Raw genomic sequence first — 20,428 nt, 5'->3', positions numbered from 1 at the left:
ATACGGCAACTCCTCTTTACAACAGTTCAAATGTTTGTGTGTGACTCTGTGAATAATTCTCACGCATAGGTAGTTTTGGTCTTGGGTTGGGGGCCTTCAGTTTTGGTAAACTGTCATAATAGAGATATAATTTGTGTTTGAATAGGATTCCCTAACTGTTATTGGTTTAGCCTGGATTTTCTGGGGTTGATTTTTACTTCAAATGAGACAGCTTTGGTAATCAAACCTCACTAGTGAGGATGAGACACATGTGGAGGTGGGGATGGGGCGGGGCCATCTTCCTTGTTTCTGAGTACCAGATCAAGGCTATGTTTGATCCTATGGTTTTGAGCATGCTTCCTATCTGTTCCAAGAGGTGTTTACATGTTAATAAATTCCGGGAAGCATGTGTGCCTGTGAAGTTTGAAGCAGTGTAAGTTTACGGTCTATAGGGGTAGTTAAAGTCACCCACATGAATAGGGTGTTTAGTTGGCTGGTGAAGGTGGCGCAAAAGGTCCATAATATCATTAGTAACTCAGGATTTAAATGATAATCTGTGTGCCATAATTATCATGGCATATGAAATTTTTAGAAGATTGTTGTCAATTTGGACTACACTGCCAAAAAGTTTTGCCACCCCTGCCCTGCCATTCATTTCAAACTCCTATCAGGGAGGGAAGGCGTCTGCTGTGAATGTCAGCTGTGACCTGTGCACCAGAACTTCGCAGGCATTGAGGAAAAGAGTTCAGAATGTCAGAACCCTGCTTGAAGACGAGTAACCTAATGTGTACACTCACTCTTAAGTTGAAAGGAGTGTTTTTGTGGCCCAAGGCAGAATGTGACCCCACTGGTCAGTTGCACCCACTGCATGCTTTTGCAGCTGCAGTAGACAGTGGACTTCCTTTAGTTTTCCTATTATTTTCTTATTATGACTGATTGGTTAACTGGGTGAAGCTACTAGGCACGTTTCTCTTCAAGCTGACCTAAGAGACCACTGTTTGGCTAAGTGGTTTGCTCAGGTATGAGTACAAAGGTACAAAAATGTGATAGCTGAGGCAGAAATCAAATCCTGAGTTTACAAGATAAAAATCATGAGTACCTCATGGGGATTCACCCACACCCTGTCCCCACTTTACAGGGACAGTCCTCTTTCAGGCAGTTAACGTTGCTGACAAAAAATATTAAAAATGGCAAATGTCCTGAGATTGGCAAGGGACATAATTGACAATGTCCACTATTTTTATGTAATAGTTGCATAAAATAGTTATTTCTGTATCACAAAATACCTAAATGTTACAAAGAAACAGAATAAGCAACTAAACTGCTACAAGAATAAGCTTTTATTTAGGCAAAAGTTAAGTTCTATCCTTTACCATGCTGACCATTGGCTATATGTATTGACCTGTAAAATCAGGAATGTGTGTCCCAAAATGTCCCACTTTGGCCATTTGAAAAGGTGGCAACCCTAATTTACCCTCATAGCCTTGATTTTCTATGCTAAACCACTAGGCAATGGTTGCTACCGCAGTCTCTCATAGAATTTCAATTCTTCTGTGAAGTGTGTTTGCATGACTAACCTGTTATTTGATGGACTGAAAAGAAGAACACCAGACCTTATCCTCTATACTGAGAGATCTACACAATTTATCAGTGGGTTTGCTCTATTAGCTTTGCTTCATATATTTTTATTGTTCACTTTAAAACATCATGTGGTCAGTGCTAAGACAGAAGACTGACTAACCACACTAAGAAGTGAATGAGGGCAGTTGATCCAACAACAGGAGGGTGGATGAATTTTCTTCCTGTTGTTTTTATTTTCTGAAGTGAGGACCTATTTTGGTTTCTATAAGTTGTGCTGTTCCATATACACTCCCTCCTTACAGCTAGAAATGAAAGACACTCCCAGTGTTTTCTAGTTTTCCTGAGCATGTGATTCCTTCATAGTAGTTCATTGCTGTTCCTCTGCTGCAAAAGACTCTTCCAGAATGGTACAGCAAACAAAATTTTGTTTGACTTGTAATTCTGATTGTTTGTTGTTGGATCTAACTTTAGGAAACCCTATGGTGAAAACTTCTTACATGTGTCTGGCTCAGATTTACACATTGCAGTCTCAGGCATCTTTGGATTCATGCATGGCCGCTTCATTTGCAGAAGTGGCTAGCTGCTTGCCAAATGTTTTGTGAAAGATTATCAAGGTGGTAGATGTACCTAAGATGTGTCACGTAAAGTGGAAAAATGTTATTTTTGTGTAGAGCCAGTAGTGAAAATATTGCCAGTGGTGGCTGGTGACTTCAAATCAAATGGGGGCTGCAGGAGACAGCTGAATAGGTGGGGGTCAATTGGAAGGGGTGCGGCCAACTGAAAGGGAGGAGCTGTGCTCAAAACCACAAAAACTAACGTTAATTAAATACGCTGCTCTGGGTGCCAAACCATCATTATGAGAGTCCAATCAAGACAAAATGAAGTGTAGAAGAATAAAAATATTTCAATGCATTGGCTGCATGACAGCTTACTTAATATCTAGATGGAAACAAAAAGGTTGTGAGGCATGAAAAAATAAATTACTTTTTAAATACATTACTAGAATGCCAGTCAAACTCTAGTATAAGAAAAACAAGCAGCACTCAACTCAAACCACTTATCCTTGCACTGCAGTTCTAATTATAATTTATATTCAGCTTTATTAAAGTGCCAAGTAACATGCTGAAAGTAGTAATCTCTGTGATGCCCCCACTTGGAAAAATGTTTCTTATCCAAAAAAGACCTGCTGCCTGAAAACTATCTTCTTGTTTCATGGGGAAAACATGATCAAAGTAAAAAATGAAAAGCAAACAAGAAACAAGCTCAAGATACATTGCTTAAAGGATTACTATACAGGTTATGGACCACACATGATAGACTGGCATTCTGTTTAGTTTACAGGTAAAGCCTGCAGAGATGACTGGAAGTCTCCAGCAAGTGTAATGAGCTTCTTAAAATGATGTAATCCTGTCCTTTATTACAAATACTGTCATATGAATTTCAATACCCAAGGCTTATACATTATCTAGATATGTAAGTATTCTCCGCATGGCAACGACAGAAAGGCTTTCAATGTTGGCAATTCTTTAACAGTATGCTTATTAAAGCTTACTTGCATCTTACGATCTCAGACAAGCTTACCTGATGGTCATTAAAGCATTGCTACTTAAACACAGAGCAACAGGCACTGTCTGAGTAATAAGCATAAATTAACAGTACAAAAATATGACAGAAACCAGACCATTCTGCAAAATCAAGGACAGATGAAAAGCCACTGTAGTACTTGTGTCTACCTTGGATGGGGGGGAAACTGCACATTTACACTGCATAGCTGCTCCTTGCCTTGCTTGGACACATCCAGAGTCACTACATGGGGGAGAGGGGTGCAACAAGTATGTCACAATTTGAAATGTCTCTGGCTGACTGTGATGGCCCTGACACATTTGTTATACCTCTCAACCTCAGAGCAAGAAATCTGGACAAAGCCATACACAGAAGTGGGACAAAGGCCCAAAAATAAGGACAATTTTTAAATATTGCTCTTATAAACTTAAAGATAATAGAATAGTAGGTATTGCATTAGTATGAGTTTTCTGAAGGGTATGACATCTGAAACTCAAATGTCTGTCATTATTTTCTAACTTCAGTCTTTAATGATTTGCCACTAATTTGCCAAAAAAACACAATTTTATGAAAAATGGACCAAAAATGTGATGCAAAAATATAAAATAGCCACACAATACAGCTGGGAACCTGTCAAAGAAGGGATACTTTTTAATATTAGTACTGCTAACTTGAGCAGATGACAAAATAAAAAAATCTACATGCATTTCTGAAATAAAAGTAATCTATAACTCTAATTATTACAGTTATTTCTTAATTGTAAACCCTCCATGTTTTCTTCCAAAATTGCTATTTTGCGGAGAGATTATTAGGGGAAGAGCAACATTTTGAGACAAAATGGGGGACAGTTGAGAGGTTTGGCTATGCCTAATTCTATAAAGCAATTTATTTGCATGCACCTCTCATCCTGTTAATGCAATAAATCTGGACAAGGCCAAATATATTGGGGGAACATATAAACAGTACTAAAAATTGCTCTTGTATAAACTGAGACAGTTGATAGAATAACAGGTCTTACTTTAGCATGCATTTTTCTGAAGGTTATGAAGTCTGAAACTCAGTGTCTGTCATTATTTAGTGACTTAATTCTTAAATGTTTTGCCAGAAAACCACAAATTTTATGAGGAACAAACCAAAAATAAGAAGCAAAAAGCTATTCATTCTGTGAAAATCTGGACAGTAGGGAGGTATAGTTCAGCTGGGGCTGTCTTTGAGTTTGCCACCCTTCCCCCTCACAAAATCATGGTCGAATGGAGCCTCCCCCCTGCAGCCATTCCAATGATCCATTACTTGTCTATTTCACTCCATTTACCATAAACTATAATGTGCATACTGCTTTACTTCTATTATGATTTGGACTTCATTTGAAAGTTTTACTTTGCATTTTACAGCACAAACACTAAGACATCTGCTAAACAAAGCAATGCAGTCTCACAATGAAAACAGACTTAGCAGCAAAACTTCTCTGCCCTTGAAACTTACATTCATTGAAACAGCATTGAAACCTACATTCAAAGAAAATACATGTTGCCAGTGGCAGATAAAGATTAACTTTGGGCTGTTTTCAAATCATAGGCCCCTTGCACATGAAACATACATGTGCTCTTTGATACACCTTCCTGATTGTACTAAATTATATTCATTGTACAATGCAGTGCAGTTGTTAGAGGGTGTTTTAAATTTATTGTTTTGAACATTTTTCCAGTAAACAATGAAAAAATGCATGCACCAATAATGATAAAACTGCCTAATTCAGAACATTTTTTCCAGTAAACATGAAACAAAATGCATGCACCAATAACGACAAAACTGCCCACTTCAGAACATTTCCATCATAAAAGTCTACTCAAACGTCTACAGTCTACCATTATCAGTAAATATGCACAATCTTTGAAGAAGTAAAAGTCATCTAAATAATTCCACATTAAAGAAATCTGTAACTAATGAAGAGGTTGCTGCTAGCAAACACCTTTATATTTCATGGTTTCATTGAAAAATAAAGTGTCTGTTGCCCCTGCCAATATTACATAAAAAAATGATAAACTAGTAATATTGCAATAGGAAATGGATGGCAAACTGATAACAGGTTCATAGTTAGTATCTTAATCCAAAGAAGGCATTCTCAGTAGGGCAAAATTCACCCCTTGTGGGAGAAGAACTCACAGCCTTCTGCATTGAAAGCAAGTACACAACCTGTTGTGCTATTAACAATGCAAGCAGATTCAGCATAAGCAGCACTAAACTTCTCTTCCCCTGCAGCTCTCAGGTCCTAGAAAAATCTACTCAATACTCAACTGCATCTCAACTTTGCAGCACAAGAAATCTGGAAAAAGCCAAAATTTATTGGGGGGGGGGTCAAAAGCCCAAAAACCAGGGACACATTAAACATTGCTTGTATAATCTTGGAAAGTTGCTAGAATAAAATGCTGTGTTACCACCATACATTTTACTGCCAAGGTCCCTGTGCAAAACAGTCAGAGCAACATACCACTATGCCAAATCAGCTGCTTTGTGAAAAGGAGGAAGACCAAAACTAAAATTGCTATCATTTAATGAATTAATTTCTCACCATAGCTGTCAACCTCTTAGCACAAAACACCTGGACAAACCCAGTAATGAGGGAATACAGCCCTCAAACATATTCAGTGAATTCAGTTCTTGCACTAGCTGCCAACCTTAGCACAAAAAACCTGGACGAAGCCAATAATGGGGGAATATAGTCCAAAAAATAGGGACAAATTTCAAATATTCATCTTATAAACTTAGAAAATTGCTAGAATAAAAGGTTTTGTGTTACTATGTATTTTCTGAAGAATATGAACTCTGAAATTCAAATGCCTGTCAATTTTACTTATTTAACATTTGTTAACCAGGAAAGTCTGACAGAACAAAAACAATTTTCAGCAGAGGCCCAGGGAGAAATACTGCAGACACGTCTTTGTAAAATGAAAGGACACCAGAGCAAACCCACACAAACACATGGAGGAGATGCAGACTCCACACAGAAGGCACCCCAGCCAAGAATCAAACCAGAGAACCTATAGCTGTGAGGCAACAATGCTACCACTGCACCATCAAATACTGAAGGAATTAAACATTCAAAAACCTGAAGTCTGAAATTCAAATGCCTGTCAAATTTATTTAACATTTGTTAACCAGGACAGTCTGACTTGGAACTAAAAAACAATTTTCAGCAGAGGCCCAGGAAGAAATAATGTAGACACATGTCTTTGTAACATAGGAGGACACAAAAGCAAACCCACACAAACACAGGGAGTAGATGCAGACCCCACACAGAAGGCACTCCAGCCAAGAATCAAACCTGAGAATATGTAGCTGTGAAGCAACAATGCTACCACTGCACCATCAAATATCTAAGCATTTAAATATTTAGAAACCACAGATATTATGAGGAACAGATCAAATATGAGGCAAAAATCTGCAATTTCTTTTACAAATGGTGGTGGGTAGGGAATTCAGGCCCTTACCACCTGCATACAAGGTACAGGGTTCAAGCCTGAGGTATTCCCTACCACCCCACCATGAGTTTGCTGTAGCCACCAGTATATAGCACCTGGGGCATTGTATACACACACAGACACACAGACAAACACAGACAAAGACACAGACAGAGACAGACACACTGACAGACACACACAGACACACAGGCACACACAGACACACAGGTAGACACACAGACACAGACATACACAGACAGACACGCAGACAGGCACACACAGACACAGGCAGACAGACACACAGACCCACATGGATAGAGACAGACACACAGACACACACAGACACACAGACAGACACAGACATACAGACAGACGCAGACAGGCATACACAGAGACACACAGGCACAGACAGACACACAGACACACAGACAGACAGACACAGACAGACACGTAGACCGACAGAGACACAGACAGACAGACAGACACAGACACACACACAGACACACACACACATGCACACAGACACACACACCTTGCCGACGAGCCAAATCCACCCTTTGCCTAGATAACACACACAGCTTACCTTGCCAATGAGCCACATCCACCCTTTGCCTAGATAACTGCTCACCTTGCCACTGCCGATATCCAAACAGTCCCTTTGCTGCCACTGAACAACCCTAGATATCCGAACAGTCCAAATCATCCTCGCGATTGGTCCAGCGCACCTCGTTAGCTGCTACATGCATCTTGATTGGTTCAGCCTGCTGCTGCTACAGTCCGGAGTGCCTCCATTCTGTGACATCACCACCACACAGACTGCTGGGCATCTTTGGGCCAAGATGCCTTTCCCCCTATCTAGACTGCTGAGAAAGCAGTCTGAGAGTGTTCCCATGTATCTAGACTGTGTGCACATGCGCAGACTTCCAGGAATTACAGTGTTTGTTTTTGTGGTTCTTAGTTTTATTTTTATTTGTTTTCTAGGTGGGAGGGCTGCAGTCCTGCAGTCCTATAACGCAAGCATGCCCTTGGTAATGGCTCATTCAAATAGTGTTCTTCATTTTATAAACACGCAAAAATTGCAGCTTTCTTACAGACCATGAGATTCATAGAATTTCTCAAATCTTGCCTCAGGCTAGCTTGTTATATTAGTTGCCCTGTTCCCTGCAAATGGGCATGTTTTTCCTTGTGAACTTTAATTCATGCTAAAAAATGTCAGTGCATTATTTCTGGTCTCGTTTTCATTTGTGAGTTTCTTAGAAGATTGTTGGTGCTTGTCAGCTCAGCTAGAAGAAAATTGTTGGTCCAGTTTGTATTGACCCTATATATGTATATATATATATATATATATATGTATATATATATATATATATATATATATATGGGTTCCTATCATGTAGTCAAACGTTTGCAAGTTGGAACATATGGTCAAGACCATATGTTAATTTGTAATAGATTTGGCGTGTGAATGGAAATTTCCGTAAACTTACAACATTTTTTTTGTACGTTGCATTATTTATTTATTTTTTCTGTAGTCAAAGTTCTGTAACTTCGAACATAATGGTTCGACCATTAGATGTTTGGAGTTATGGAACTTTGACTATCTGATACAGACCCTATATATATATATATATATATATATATATATATATATATATATGATATATACTTAGCTTCTTCAAGGATAGATTGTCTCAGAGTAAACTCATGACCTTTTCCCTCAGGTTACACTGATTACAATGCTTAATTAATTTTATTTTCTCTACAGTGCTGAAGCAGAGAAGTTTACTTCTACTTTATTCTTACAAAGCTAAACAGAAGAAAGGAACTGTTCATTCCTTGATGTTCCCTGGCATTAACATTTTTATTCGGATAAATATATGTAGATTAAAAGTTGACATATAGTCTTGGTACAGTTGAGGTAAGTATTATGGCACTTGGATTGCAAAACACCAAATTAAAACAGGTCTATTTTATATAAATGTTAGTTGCTAGCAAATGAAAGATTCAGATGTTTTGAGAAATTTAAGACAGGGAGGAATAAAAGAAAAAAATCAGAAGATCCTTATCTTTATGAGATGAAATAGCATCAAACTAAAGAGTTAAAAGGTCATACATAAAAATCATTCAGTAAAACCAGAAGAAAAACCCAACCAAGCTACAGTTTTCACTGTTATACCTTCAGCTTCCTGAAATAGAGGCCCACGGGATATATACAAATGACTTCTTAAGGACATTAATTGTTTTAGCTACATGGCTTGTGAATTTTAAGTCTTTATTGATATATTCAAAGCTAATAAAAGCCAACCACTCTAACTATAGACATGCATCTTTTGGCTTTTTTTATTGACCTCATCAGCTCAGCATTAATTTGATTGTTTGTCTATACTTAATAAACACAGGGTCTGTAAACACAGCTATTTCCCATAAACAATAAGGTACCTGCAAAATATCCGAAATAACTCCCAAACCAAAGGGTGCAAATGTCACACAGACATAAAAAGTAAGTTAAAATTGCAAGAAAAACCCAGCCAAGCTAGAGTTTTCACTGTGTGATACCTTAAACCGCCTGAAATAGAGGCCTATGGGATATATGCAAATGACCCCTTAAGGACATTAATTGTTTCAGCTCCATGGCTTCTGAATTGCCATGACATTCTACTTTTAAGTACTTCTGAAGGTTTTATTACAAATAACTTCTCATCCAAGCCAAATGCTCCTTATTCAACATAGGACACATCACCTAACCTATCTCCTTTCTGACTATATTCTTTCTCAAGATTCATTGAAGACTGACCCACTTTAGAAAATGTATATATTATACATTGCACTCTGCTTGATTGTACACTGCACTGTGCTTGTTCAGTAGAATGTAGTTTTATTCTATGTAATCAGTTTCAGCTAATCTGTTATTGTTTACATTTCTGAATTTTTGTTTGCAAAATTATTTGTGTTTCACCCAGACTGAAATTGGTCAATATTGATCAGTGCATTATCTCAGTAAACAAACAAACAAACAAACAAATAAATAAATAAATAAATAAATATGGATACATGCAGGCCAATAAAACCAAATCCGCTAGCTGTGGACATGCATGTTTCAGCCCTCTTATTGACCTCATCAGCACAGCATAAGTGGATTGTTGGCTACTCTTTAGAAACATAGGGTGTTTAAACCCAGCTAACGCCCATAAAAACGGAGGTGCCTGCAAAATAAACAAACTAACATGCATGCAGCTAAAACATGTAACGTCCTTAAGAGGTAATTTGCATATATCCCATGGGCCTCTATTCTAGGAGGTTTAAGGTATCACACAGTGAAAACTCTAGCTTGTCTGGGTTTTCTTGCAGTTTTTTTAATGAAATAGCACCAAGTGCAAAGGAAAGGTCTCATAGCTGAGTATCTAGGAGATTCTTCCTGTGTGGTTATGTGTGGATGGATGATTGGTGAATTACTGATCTTCTAAAGAAGATTTTGAATCATTCTATAATACATTCGGGTTGTAGTGGGTTGTTATATGAGTCATGAATGGATATTTGGGAGTAACACATGAATTTGCCATGAAGTTTCTTAATCTATGTCTAGTATGCTTTAGGGTTGCCAAGGAGGTATTGGTACTGTTCTCTACAGTAATTGCAATAGGCATTTTTGATATCTATTATCATTTGTCTTGTAATGTATAGATATGAGGAGTGGTTTTCAGGAATTTTGTAGTTTCCATGTTACTTGGAATTTGTTTCTGAGCTTTCTTTTTAGATTCTGGTGTGAACTAAGAGCAAGGGGAACCAAGGAGTCTATAATTCCAAGAATCCCAGTTAACTCCCCTGAATACACAGAAATATACACCATCACACTATACCGGTATATAAACAGCTGCAGATGCAGCTGTACCTGACAGGAGCAAGTTCAGGGCAAACCTAGAAACAAGCCCATATGGTGGAATTATAATATCAACAAGCTTTACAATAAAATGAAAATAATTTTTCTAAAACTAAGAAGGGTAATTCCCAGAATGTTAGAGCCCATAACACTGAAATAAAGAAGAACAAAATGTAAGGGGAAAACAACTCCAACCAATGACCAATAACCTGAAAAAGGTGCTGTTTGGAAAACAAATTTTCTTATAGGCCACATGAATAAGGGGATTCCCCTATGTATAATAGGGTTTCTAGAAATGAGATTCATGTGGCCTATAAGAGAATTGAGTTGGCCTTAATGATTTGCTTTTAGAAGGATTAATCAATATAGGAACATTCAAATTTTTACATGTGCCTCAACCTAGGATACCCACTATGTTTGGGATCCCAAGGTTCTGAGGATCAAATTAATCCCCCCTTAGACCCACTGTGTCCGCTGAAGGCTCCAAGACTATGCCTCTGGCAAAATACTGTGACGTAAAATTGAAACATATTGGGGTATAGAAAAAACATTTTAAAAGATTCTTGGGAATTTCTTCAGGGTATTGACACAAACCAGGTTTACGATAAGATTATATTTGTAACAGTGGATATCAAAGATTTATTTACTGTTATACCACAGGAAGGTAGATTAAGTTGGCTTGAGGCTGCCCTGGTGGATAAATGTAATATCACTAGTGATGATTTACAGGTTATCCTTAACCTTATGGAAATGATATTAAAAAATAATTTTATTTACTATGGTGGTGAATATTTCCAGCAATTGAGGGGGGTGGCCATGGGTGCCAATTGTACCCCCCACATATGCCAACATTATCCTAGCCTGGTGGGAAAAACAACACATCTTCAATTCTAGATTTTGTGATTGTTGGATTTTGTACAGGCATTTTCTTTATGACATCTCCATTTTTTGGAAGGAATCGGAGGAGAAATTGAATGAATTTCTATATTATTTGAACACGACTACCTCCTTCCTACAATTTACTAGTAAAATTACTTATAATAAAGTAGATTTCTTGGATGTAAGTATCATCAAAACCTTTGGGTGTATTAAGTCCAAAGTTTTTTGAAAGGAGACTTTCTCAAACTCATATCTTCACTTTGAGAGTGCCCATCCATATGTGCAAAAGAAAAGTATTTTTAAGGGGCAATTGATTAGAGCTAGTAGGCTCACCTCTTTAGATGAAGATTTTGAGGAGGAATGTGCCTTCTTGGGAAAACTATTTTTGGAAAGGGGATACCCGGATAAGTTGCTGGAGGAGGATACCACCATTTATATTAAAAACCATTGGAAGACAAGATTTATGCCCCTTCTAGGTAAAGGTGATGATTTTACATTCATTAATGGTATGAAAAAGGATGGCAAGTTTAATAGGGTACTGACAAGAGAATATAGCAGTGATTCACAAAATGTGGTTGATGTGGTGAAAAAAGAGTGGGATAGATTTATGTCCTCACTGATCTAAAGGGGGTTGAAAACAAACCCTTAAATATTGTGTTTAAAAAAGGTACCAACCTGAAAGAATTATTGGAAAAGGGCAGTACCACGTATAGGCGTAAAAGACCTGGTACCTATAGATGTGGGACATGTGCCCAGTGTAAATATGTAGTTAACGCTGACCAGGTGTTTATTAAAGCCAGGAATAAATGTGTTAGAAGTACCTGTTACAGTAATTGTATTTCTAGTGGGCTGGTTTATTTAGTGACCTGTGAAGTTTGCAGCACTTTTTATGTAGGGAAAACTGAAAGACGTTTGAAAAGGCATATCTACGAACATTTTTGCGATATAAGTAGGAGCAATGATAAAAATGCCCTATACAAACATCTACAGAATTGTGCTCAAGCAAACTTTTTATTTTTTGTACTTGAAGTTGTTCATAAAGATGCGGGGTTCGTGGTAAACCCACCTTGAATATCGGGAGTTGTACTGGCAGGTTTTCTTGGATGCTGGGAGATACCCTGGTCTTAATGAGAGTATTTCCCTGGCACCGTTACTGAAGTTAAGAGCAGCCAAATTTTAAAAGCTATATGATGTAATATGAGACACTAGAGGGTAGCATTGCATTAGTTTTTATGTTGAATGAAATTTTTTTATACACCTTTTATGTCATGTTCCACATAGGTTGAGATATTTTAATATAAATATTTATTATAGTATTTTTTAATATTTATATATTTTTAACATATTTTTTACATACTAAAGGTCATTGGTAGTAAATGAATGAAAATGGTGCTTTTGTTTCTTTTATCTTTGTTTTACATATTTTATTACATTGGTAATTGATGTCAAGCTTTTATTGGCTGATTCTTTGAGGTATTTAAGGACTTGTTGGTTGGTGAATGGGGTTATCTGATGAAGTCTTGGCAGACAAAAACATATTGGGAATTATAAGCGTTTATATCTGTGTCTGGAATAAAGGATTACTACTCCGTGGTCCGCGGACTTTGTTTTCCAAACAGCACCTTTTTCAGGTTACTGAAATAAACAAACAACTTAGGAACTTAAAATCTACCAAAGCCAAGTTTGGGGCTAAAATAGCTTCCCAAGCCAAAGACAATCACAAGGCATTTTTTAGTTATGTTTGTAATCTCAAAAGCACACTGCAGCAATGCACTGAGCTGACTGCGAGTGATGTTACTTATTGAGGCTGAAGATATAGAGAACCTTCTGGCCTATAAAGTTAGCTCTAACTTTACCCCTGTGTCCCCTCCATCTGCCTTCAAGATATACCTAAAACTAGCATGCCTCCAGCTGTGACACAACACAAGTGCTAAAGGTGCTATCCAAAGCAAAAAAATACTACATTGACGGGTCCTGACAATATCCCTGGAAGCATCTTAAATAGCATGAAGCATGATTTAGCCACACCATTAACAACACTGTTCAACTTCCGCCTCCATACAGGTTTTGTACCGAGTGACTGGAGAACAACTAAAGTAATTTCCCTGCATAAGGTAGGACCTTCCACAGACCCATGCAACTACAAACCCGTAAGTCTGATCAGCCTCGTATGCAAACCATGGAAAGACTTATCACTGTGCTTGTTTGACTTGCTGTTCTCTGCCTGACTATTGCTGATCTCTGTCTGCATTTGATTTGGAACTGGGGTTCTTCATTTATGTATTGGTTACTTCTATTTTTTTTTATCTTTTTCTTATATTGAATTTTGTTTTGTCTTGTGCTTTTTTCTGAGGTCTTGGTTAGGGTCAGTTGTAAAGTAATTCTTTTGCAGACAGGGAATAACATTCAGCTAATTAGTGGGAGGAGCTGTGAAATAGTATTCCTCATTTAACTACAAATACTTTGTGGCATCTTTATTTAGCTGTAGTGCTTGTTTGACTTGCTGTTTTCTGCCTGACAATTGCTGTCCTCTGTCTGCATTTATTTTTTCCCATCCACCCACCCACTCATACTGTTGTTGTTGTGCTTTTAAACATGATGGCTTTTGAGTTGTCCTCCTCTATTACAGATCTGATTTTGGACAGTCCTCCCAATCTCATCTCATTAGCTCATTCTACTGAGAACTGAGATATCAGCTGGGAAGGTTTTCCTCCTTAGTCTCTTAAACCTGAACTATCTTCTGTTTCCTACCTTCCCACTTACTGAAAAAAATTGCACTTTATTCATTTGCTTTTTCTGCATTTTTATTCTTAGATTTTTCAATAATATTTAATCTCCTGCATTTATTACTGCTTGTTAGTAGCCTGATTATACTGTAACTGTTATTCTAAGCCTCTTAGGTCTGATTTAAGCACTTGAGCACCAGACTAGTTATCTTACATAAGGAAGGTTTGTAGTCTACAGTTTTGTGATAGGAGAGGTAGCTTATACCCTTCTGAGCTGAGAACTGCAGGTTGAAGACTTATTGTCTGTTATTCTAAAAGGGTCTTTGTTCTGGTTTAAACACTTGGGTCCATAACAGTTATTTTACATTAAAAAGGTTTGTGGTCTACACTCTTGTGGCAAGAGAGGATAGCCTATGCCCTTCTGAGCTGGGAATTACTGGTTGAAGGCTTATTATGTCTGTTATTCTTAAAGTGTCTTAGTTCGTTAAATCTGTGGAGATGCCAATGTCTCACAGTGTAAGTTTTCATTAAAATGCACTTACTCTCTGTACAGATTTTTAACTACTAGATCATCTAGTTTGTACATAGCAGAGTGTTGCTCATCAAGTTCCTTTTATTATTGACCTATTTCATATTTAAATTTCCCTCACTCCTCCCTAGTAGATCAGTAGCCATGGATATGCACTTCTCTACTCTTTTTGTGACCAGTCTGGTTGAGATGGGTATTCTGAGGCATTATATCAGTTACCTCATATACAGTGACAACCCACTTATTCTCAGTAAAACAGATGAAGTATGTAAGAGGTGTCAACACACTTTAATGCTGGAGGAAAAACTCTCATACAACCAAAACTAATCCTATAGAGGTTGTCAGTGACACTTGCACCATGCATACTGCACAGAGTTAAGACCCTACACATAAAACTACTTAATCTGAGACACTTACAGGTAACCTTCCTAAAACACTAAGACCTCCTGCACAACACAATAAAAAATGTGTCCTCAGCAATCATGTAAACACTCCATTAAAACACCACCGACAGCTACACATTGTAGCACTGTATCCAGTGCCTCTACTGCTATGCCCTTAAGGTAAACCAGTGCACAGCAAAATTTCCTGGTCATTGGTGATTCTATAGTGAGGAGCACCGTTGTCCCCCTTACCAGACTGAGTAAGGATAGAGTCATGGTTAGCTGTCTTTCTAGTGGTAGGATCCATCAAGTCACACAGTCACTCAGGTCATTGAACCACAGGTACCAGTATGACTCTGTTTTAGTCCATGTGGGTGTTAATGACCTGAGACTTACCCCCTTGACTGTATGAAGCAAGGCATGATTGAGCCTGATGACTCTCTGTCTCAGGCAGGCATGAGCCTAGCTCTAAGCAGCATATTATCTTCTCCAAGGATGGTGCCACATTACCAACAGAAAATGATTGATTTTAACAATTGGATTATCTTCTGGCTTCAATCCAAGGGGGTACAATATTTGATGGCCTGAGAGGACATGGTTGACAGACCATGCTGCTTTACCAGGGATGGTCTGCAATTATCCCCTCTAGGCTTTTGCAAACTGGAAAGACTTTTTCCACCCCTATAGTGCCTTTTTAGGCAAGGCCAAACTGATATGCATCCTGACTTAACTGAACCTATGAAGGAATGAATGAAGGTGGTACTGCTCAATGCTAGAAGACTTAACAAGAAACTCCACTCCCAGCAAACCTTCCTCTCCCTGGAGAGTGTGGACATATGTGCCGTAGTGGAGAGTACCCCAGCAATGCAAGACTATAATACCGTTCACATATTTAGACCAGCTACTGCACAGGAGAGAACTAAAGGTGGAGGGGTCTCAGTCTATATTTAAACCAGCCTCACATCCATACTAGATAAAGTTTATGACTCACTGGAACTCATACATGTGCAACTCACCATAAACAGGGTCCCTTACCATATCCTTGCAACCTATAGGTCCCTGTCCATGTCGCAGGAAACCCTTACTACCTATCTCAGTGTACTAGAGTCCCTCACCAATCAGCCCAAGACAATATTCTTGGCAGCACTCAACTACCCCTCTATAGACTGGGTATTATACACCACTTCTAATGCACAAGCCCAACAATTCCTAAAGTTGGTTAATACCAACATCTTGGAACAGGTGGTCCATTTTCCTACCAGGGGTACAAGCATCCTTGACTTTGTACTCATGAACATGGAGGACCTATGTTCCTCACACAATGTAGTGTCTTCAGTTATAAGATCTGACCATAAGGCAATATTTTCTTAAATAAAAATTAAATCTGGGGATCCAGCAAAACCAAAAACCTTTTAGAACTATTCCAAGGCTAACCTCTCTCTACTAAGCAACATCTTGGCTAAATTCCAAGCACCCCCAAATCCAGTAAAAATCATAGCATATGCTGAGCTAATTACAAACTCTCTGTACAGTCATATTGATAGCTGTATGGAGCGAGCTGTGCCCACTCATATTAAGAATAAGACAAACTCAAAAGACAAGCCACCCTGGTGGTATCACAGTTATCAGTTGGTTATACAACAAAGGAAAAAAAATCTTGGCCAAGCGTAGAAGGAACAAAGCTATACATACCAAAATCCTGTGATCAATTTAAACAGGCAGCTAGGAGGCTTAATTAGTACTTGAAAAGCAAAATATGAAGAATAAAAATACCTTCTTAGGCAAAGGACAACTACAAAGCTTTCTACAGCTATCTCTATAACTTCAGGGGAAATATGCAACAATGCACAGAACATATTGTAAATGGCATCACCCACACTGAACTGGAAGCCATTGTCAACCTTTTGGCTGACAGGTTCAGCTTACATTTCTCACCGGACTCCCCTCTGAAAGTCCAAAGGAACTGTATACCACAATCCCCCCCCAGTCATTGCTAGGGACCATCATCAATACACTTTCCAAGGTCAAAAACACTGCATCAATGGGCCCCAATAGCATACTAGGATGCAAGATAAATAGCAAGAAACATGACCCCTCTTGTCCATTTGAATCACTTTTCAGCTGGAGCCTACAGTCAGGTTTTGTGTCCAAGGAATGGAAGATAGCTACAGTCATTCCCCTGCACAAAACAGGTCCAACCACTGATTCAGATAACTACAAACCCATAAGTCTGACCAGTCTGATGTGTAAAGCCATGGAATGAATCACCATGGACATGATAAATGAGGACATAGATAACCTGCAAATGCTGGACCCATCACAGTTCAGCTTTGTTAAAGGAAGGTCATGCCTATTAAATCTGGTGGACTTTTTGAGATAGTCACCAAAACACTGGGTAAAGCTAAGACTGCGCACATAGCTTACCTCGACCTGGTCAAGCTTTTGCTACAATACTCCATTCAGGCATTATAGACAAGTTCATTAATTTAGGTATAAAACCTTTTATCACCCACTGGATAGCCACCTGGCTCCCTGATAGGACCCAGGAGGTCAAAATATGTGAGGTCACTCCACCAAGAGGCCAGTCAATAGCAGAGCCTCTCAGGACTTGTTACTCGGCCTGTTCCTATTTGACCTCAATTTCAATGAAATGGAAGCAAATTCTGAAGGTTTATGGCTGATTAAGTTTGCAGATGATTGCAAGCTGGTCGTTATCATTGACTCTCCTGCAGGCACTAATATTCTTGAAGAAGGCCTATCTCTGACTAACAAATGGTGCCAAAGCCATGGTCTTACACACAGTGCTAAGAAATACATAATTGTACCCTTTGGGAAGTTAACCATCCCCGGTAATTACCATGTTGATAATACATCCTAAGAGTCGACCCAATCGTCAGAGAAGTGGCAACAGTAGTACGGAAATCCTTTTATGTTGCACAGCTTATAAGTAAGGGCATGGCATCTAGGTCCAAAGAGGTAATTATCCCACTGTAATCTGCTGTTATCAGACCAATCAGGGAGAACAGTGCTCCTTTCGGTAGGTACCTGACCAGGCATATGCAGCAACTGCAGTGACCTCAGAGATTTCTTGTAAAAAGTATAAAAGTCTTTACAAACCTGCCTTATGCAGAGCACCTTAAAGCCTTTTCCCTCTTCTCATTCTCTTTTAGATTGTTGAGGGGTGATCTCTGCCTGGCTTACAAGGCATCCGCAACCCCCAAACTTATGAATCTTCTGCATGTTCATTAGTCAAACAGTAGCAGAATTACAAATTCTAGGGACCTGAATTTTGACTGTGACTTCAACAGAACATACTGGAGAGACAAATAAGTGTCCCAGGGACTCCCCCTCCTATGGAACAGGCTTCTTATTCATGTGAACCTGAGTTTGTGTATTACCAGTTTAAGCACAGCCTAGGCCAGTGGATGTTGAATAGGAAATTTACACTGGACCTGGGACCTATGTCTTTTATGGACAGAGGTAACTTATAAATGCCTGGCTATCAATGTCCTATTTGTATACAGGACATCATCATTCTTTCTGGAACACTTGGCTAGGCTTAGAAAGGCCCCTGGGTTGTTAGCCTAGTAACAATCTACGAATCTATGGAATTAATCAGTCAGGACATAAGGAACCTGTAAACACTGGATCCATCTCAGTTTGTATTCATTAAGGGCAGGTCATGCTTACTCAACCTGGTGAATTTTTTTGAAAAGGTCGCCAAAGCAATGGATGAAGGTAAAACAGTACACACCACATACCTTGACATTTCCGAAGCTTTTGATACAGTTATCCACTTAGGCACTGTAGAAAAGTTAAATAAACAGGGCATAAACCCCTATGTCACCTACTGGATTGTCAACTATCTCACAGATAGGATGCAGATAATCAGAACAGAGGACATTACCTCCACAAAAAGACCCGTCACCAGTGTAGTCCCCCAGAGTTCTCTGCTGAGACCTTTTCTGTTTGGCATCTGCTATTTTGAAGTAAAAGTCAATATCAAAGGGCTCTGACAGACTAAATTTGCAGATGACTGCAAGCTAGGAGCAGTCACTGAATTTCCAAATGTGTTAGCTATCCTGCAGGAAGGCTTGTCCCAAATAGGTAACTGGTGCCAAAGTCATGGATTGAAACTAAGTGCCAAGAAATGCATTACTGTATTCTTTGGGGAGTCATTTATCCCTGGGAATTCCCACATTGACAATGCACCCTTAACAGCTGACTTGGTTGTTCAGGATTTGGGAACCTATGTGGACAGTGACCTAATTTTTGACTAGCATGTGTCTATTGTAAGAAAGTCCTTCTGTATTGCACAGCTTATATACAAAGCAATTGTGTCTAGATTTAGGAATGTCATTGTCCCCATTTACTCAGCCCTCATTAGGCCAGTCATTGAATATAATGCCCTTTGGCATGCATCTGTCCAAAGATGTGCACCAACTGGAATGCCCACAGACATACCTTACTAAAAGGATGCAAGGCTTAAACAACATGTTCTGCATGGACCGACTCAAAGCTGTGTCACTATACTTTGTATTCTACAGACTGTTAAGAGGATGACCCATGTCTGGTGTACAAGGCATCTTCTGACCCATTACTTATGGATTTACTGCACATGAGCAAGTCAAAAGGCATCGGAAATATGCAGTCTAAGGATCTAAACCTCTTCTGCAACATCAACAGAATGGTTTGGAGGGACCAGTATATCTTGCAGAGGATACTGCTGCTGTGGAACAAACTCTCCATCTGCATAAAACAAAGTTCATCTCTGTCCATATTCAAGTGTACCCCAGGACTGCCCCCACACTACTAATGGACAACTCCTAAATGCTTTATCCGATGCATGGGTCCCCTCAAATTATCTCTGGTATGATCCCATTTGTTCTCATTAGGAGTAATATATAATTATTGACCGTGGGATAGGTAAGGCCAGTCTATAACAAAATGGAATAGGTTATTTCAAGTACAAAAAGGGAAATTAGCTAGGCTTAAAATGGCCCACAAGGACAACTAGCCTAGTACTTACCTATGAACCTATGAAATCACATATTTTATTTTTAAATTCTGGTGTGAGCTAAGGGCAAAGAGAACCAAATAAGCATATGCTTTTTTATTGGATAACATAATTAATGAACATAGGGGAGTGCAGATAAAAGGACAATGGAGCAATGTCTTACCAAGCAGATATTATAATGCACCATTTTGTATAATATTTACAGAAGATTCTTGGGAATGGTCAAGGGGTAGTCGACCAGAGATCTGTATAGCTATGACATCATTCAGTACTATATTTCTAGATAATAGCCGCACTGCCATTACTAGTTCATTAGTTCAAAACTAGATGAGATGTCCATTGAAAAAGTGCTTTGAGCAAGGCTGTATTGCAAAATTTATGGGCGTGTGTGTGTGTGTGTGTGTGTGTGTGTGTGTGTGTGTGTGTGTATATATAT

Source organism: Protopterus annectens, chromosome 14.part0 (genome assembly GCF_019279795.1).
Source record: "Protopterus annectens isolate FY-2018-M chromosome 14.part0, PAN1.0, whole genome shotgun sequence".
Classification (NCBI taxonomy): domain Eukaryota; kingdom Metazoa; phylum Chordata; order Ceratodontiformes; family Protopteridae; genus Protopterus; species Protopterus annectens.
Note: the sequence above shows the minus strand (reverse complement) of the source record.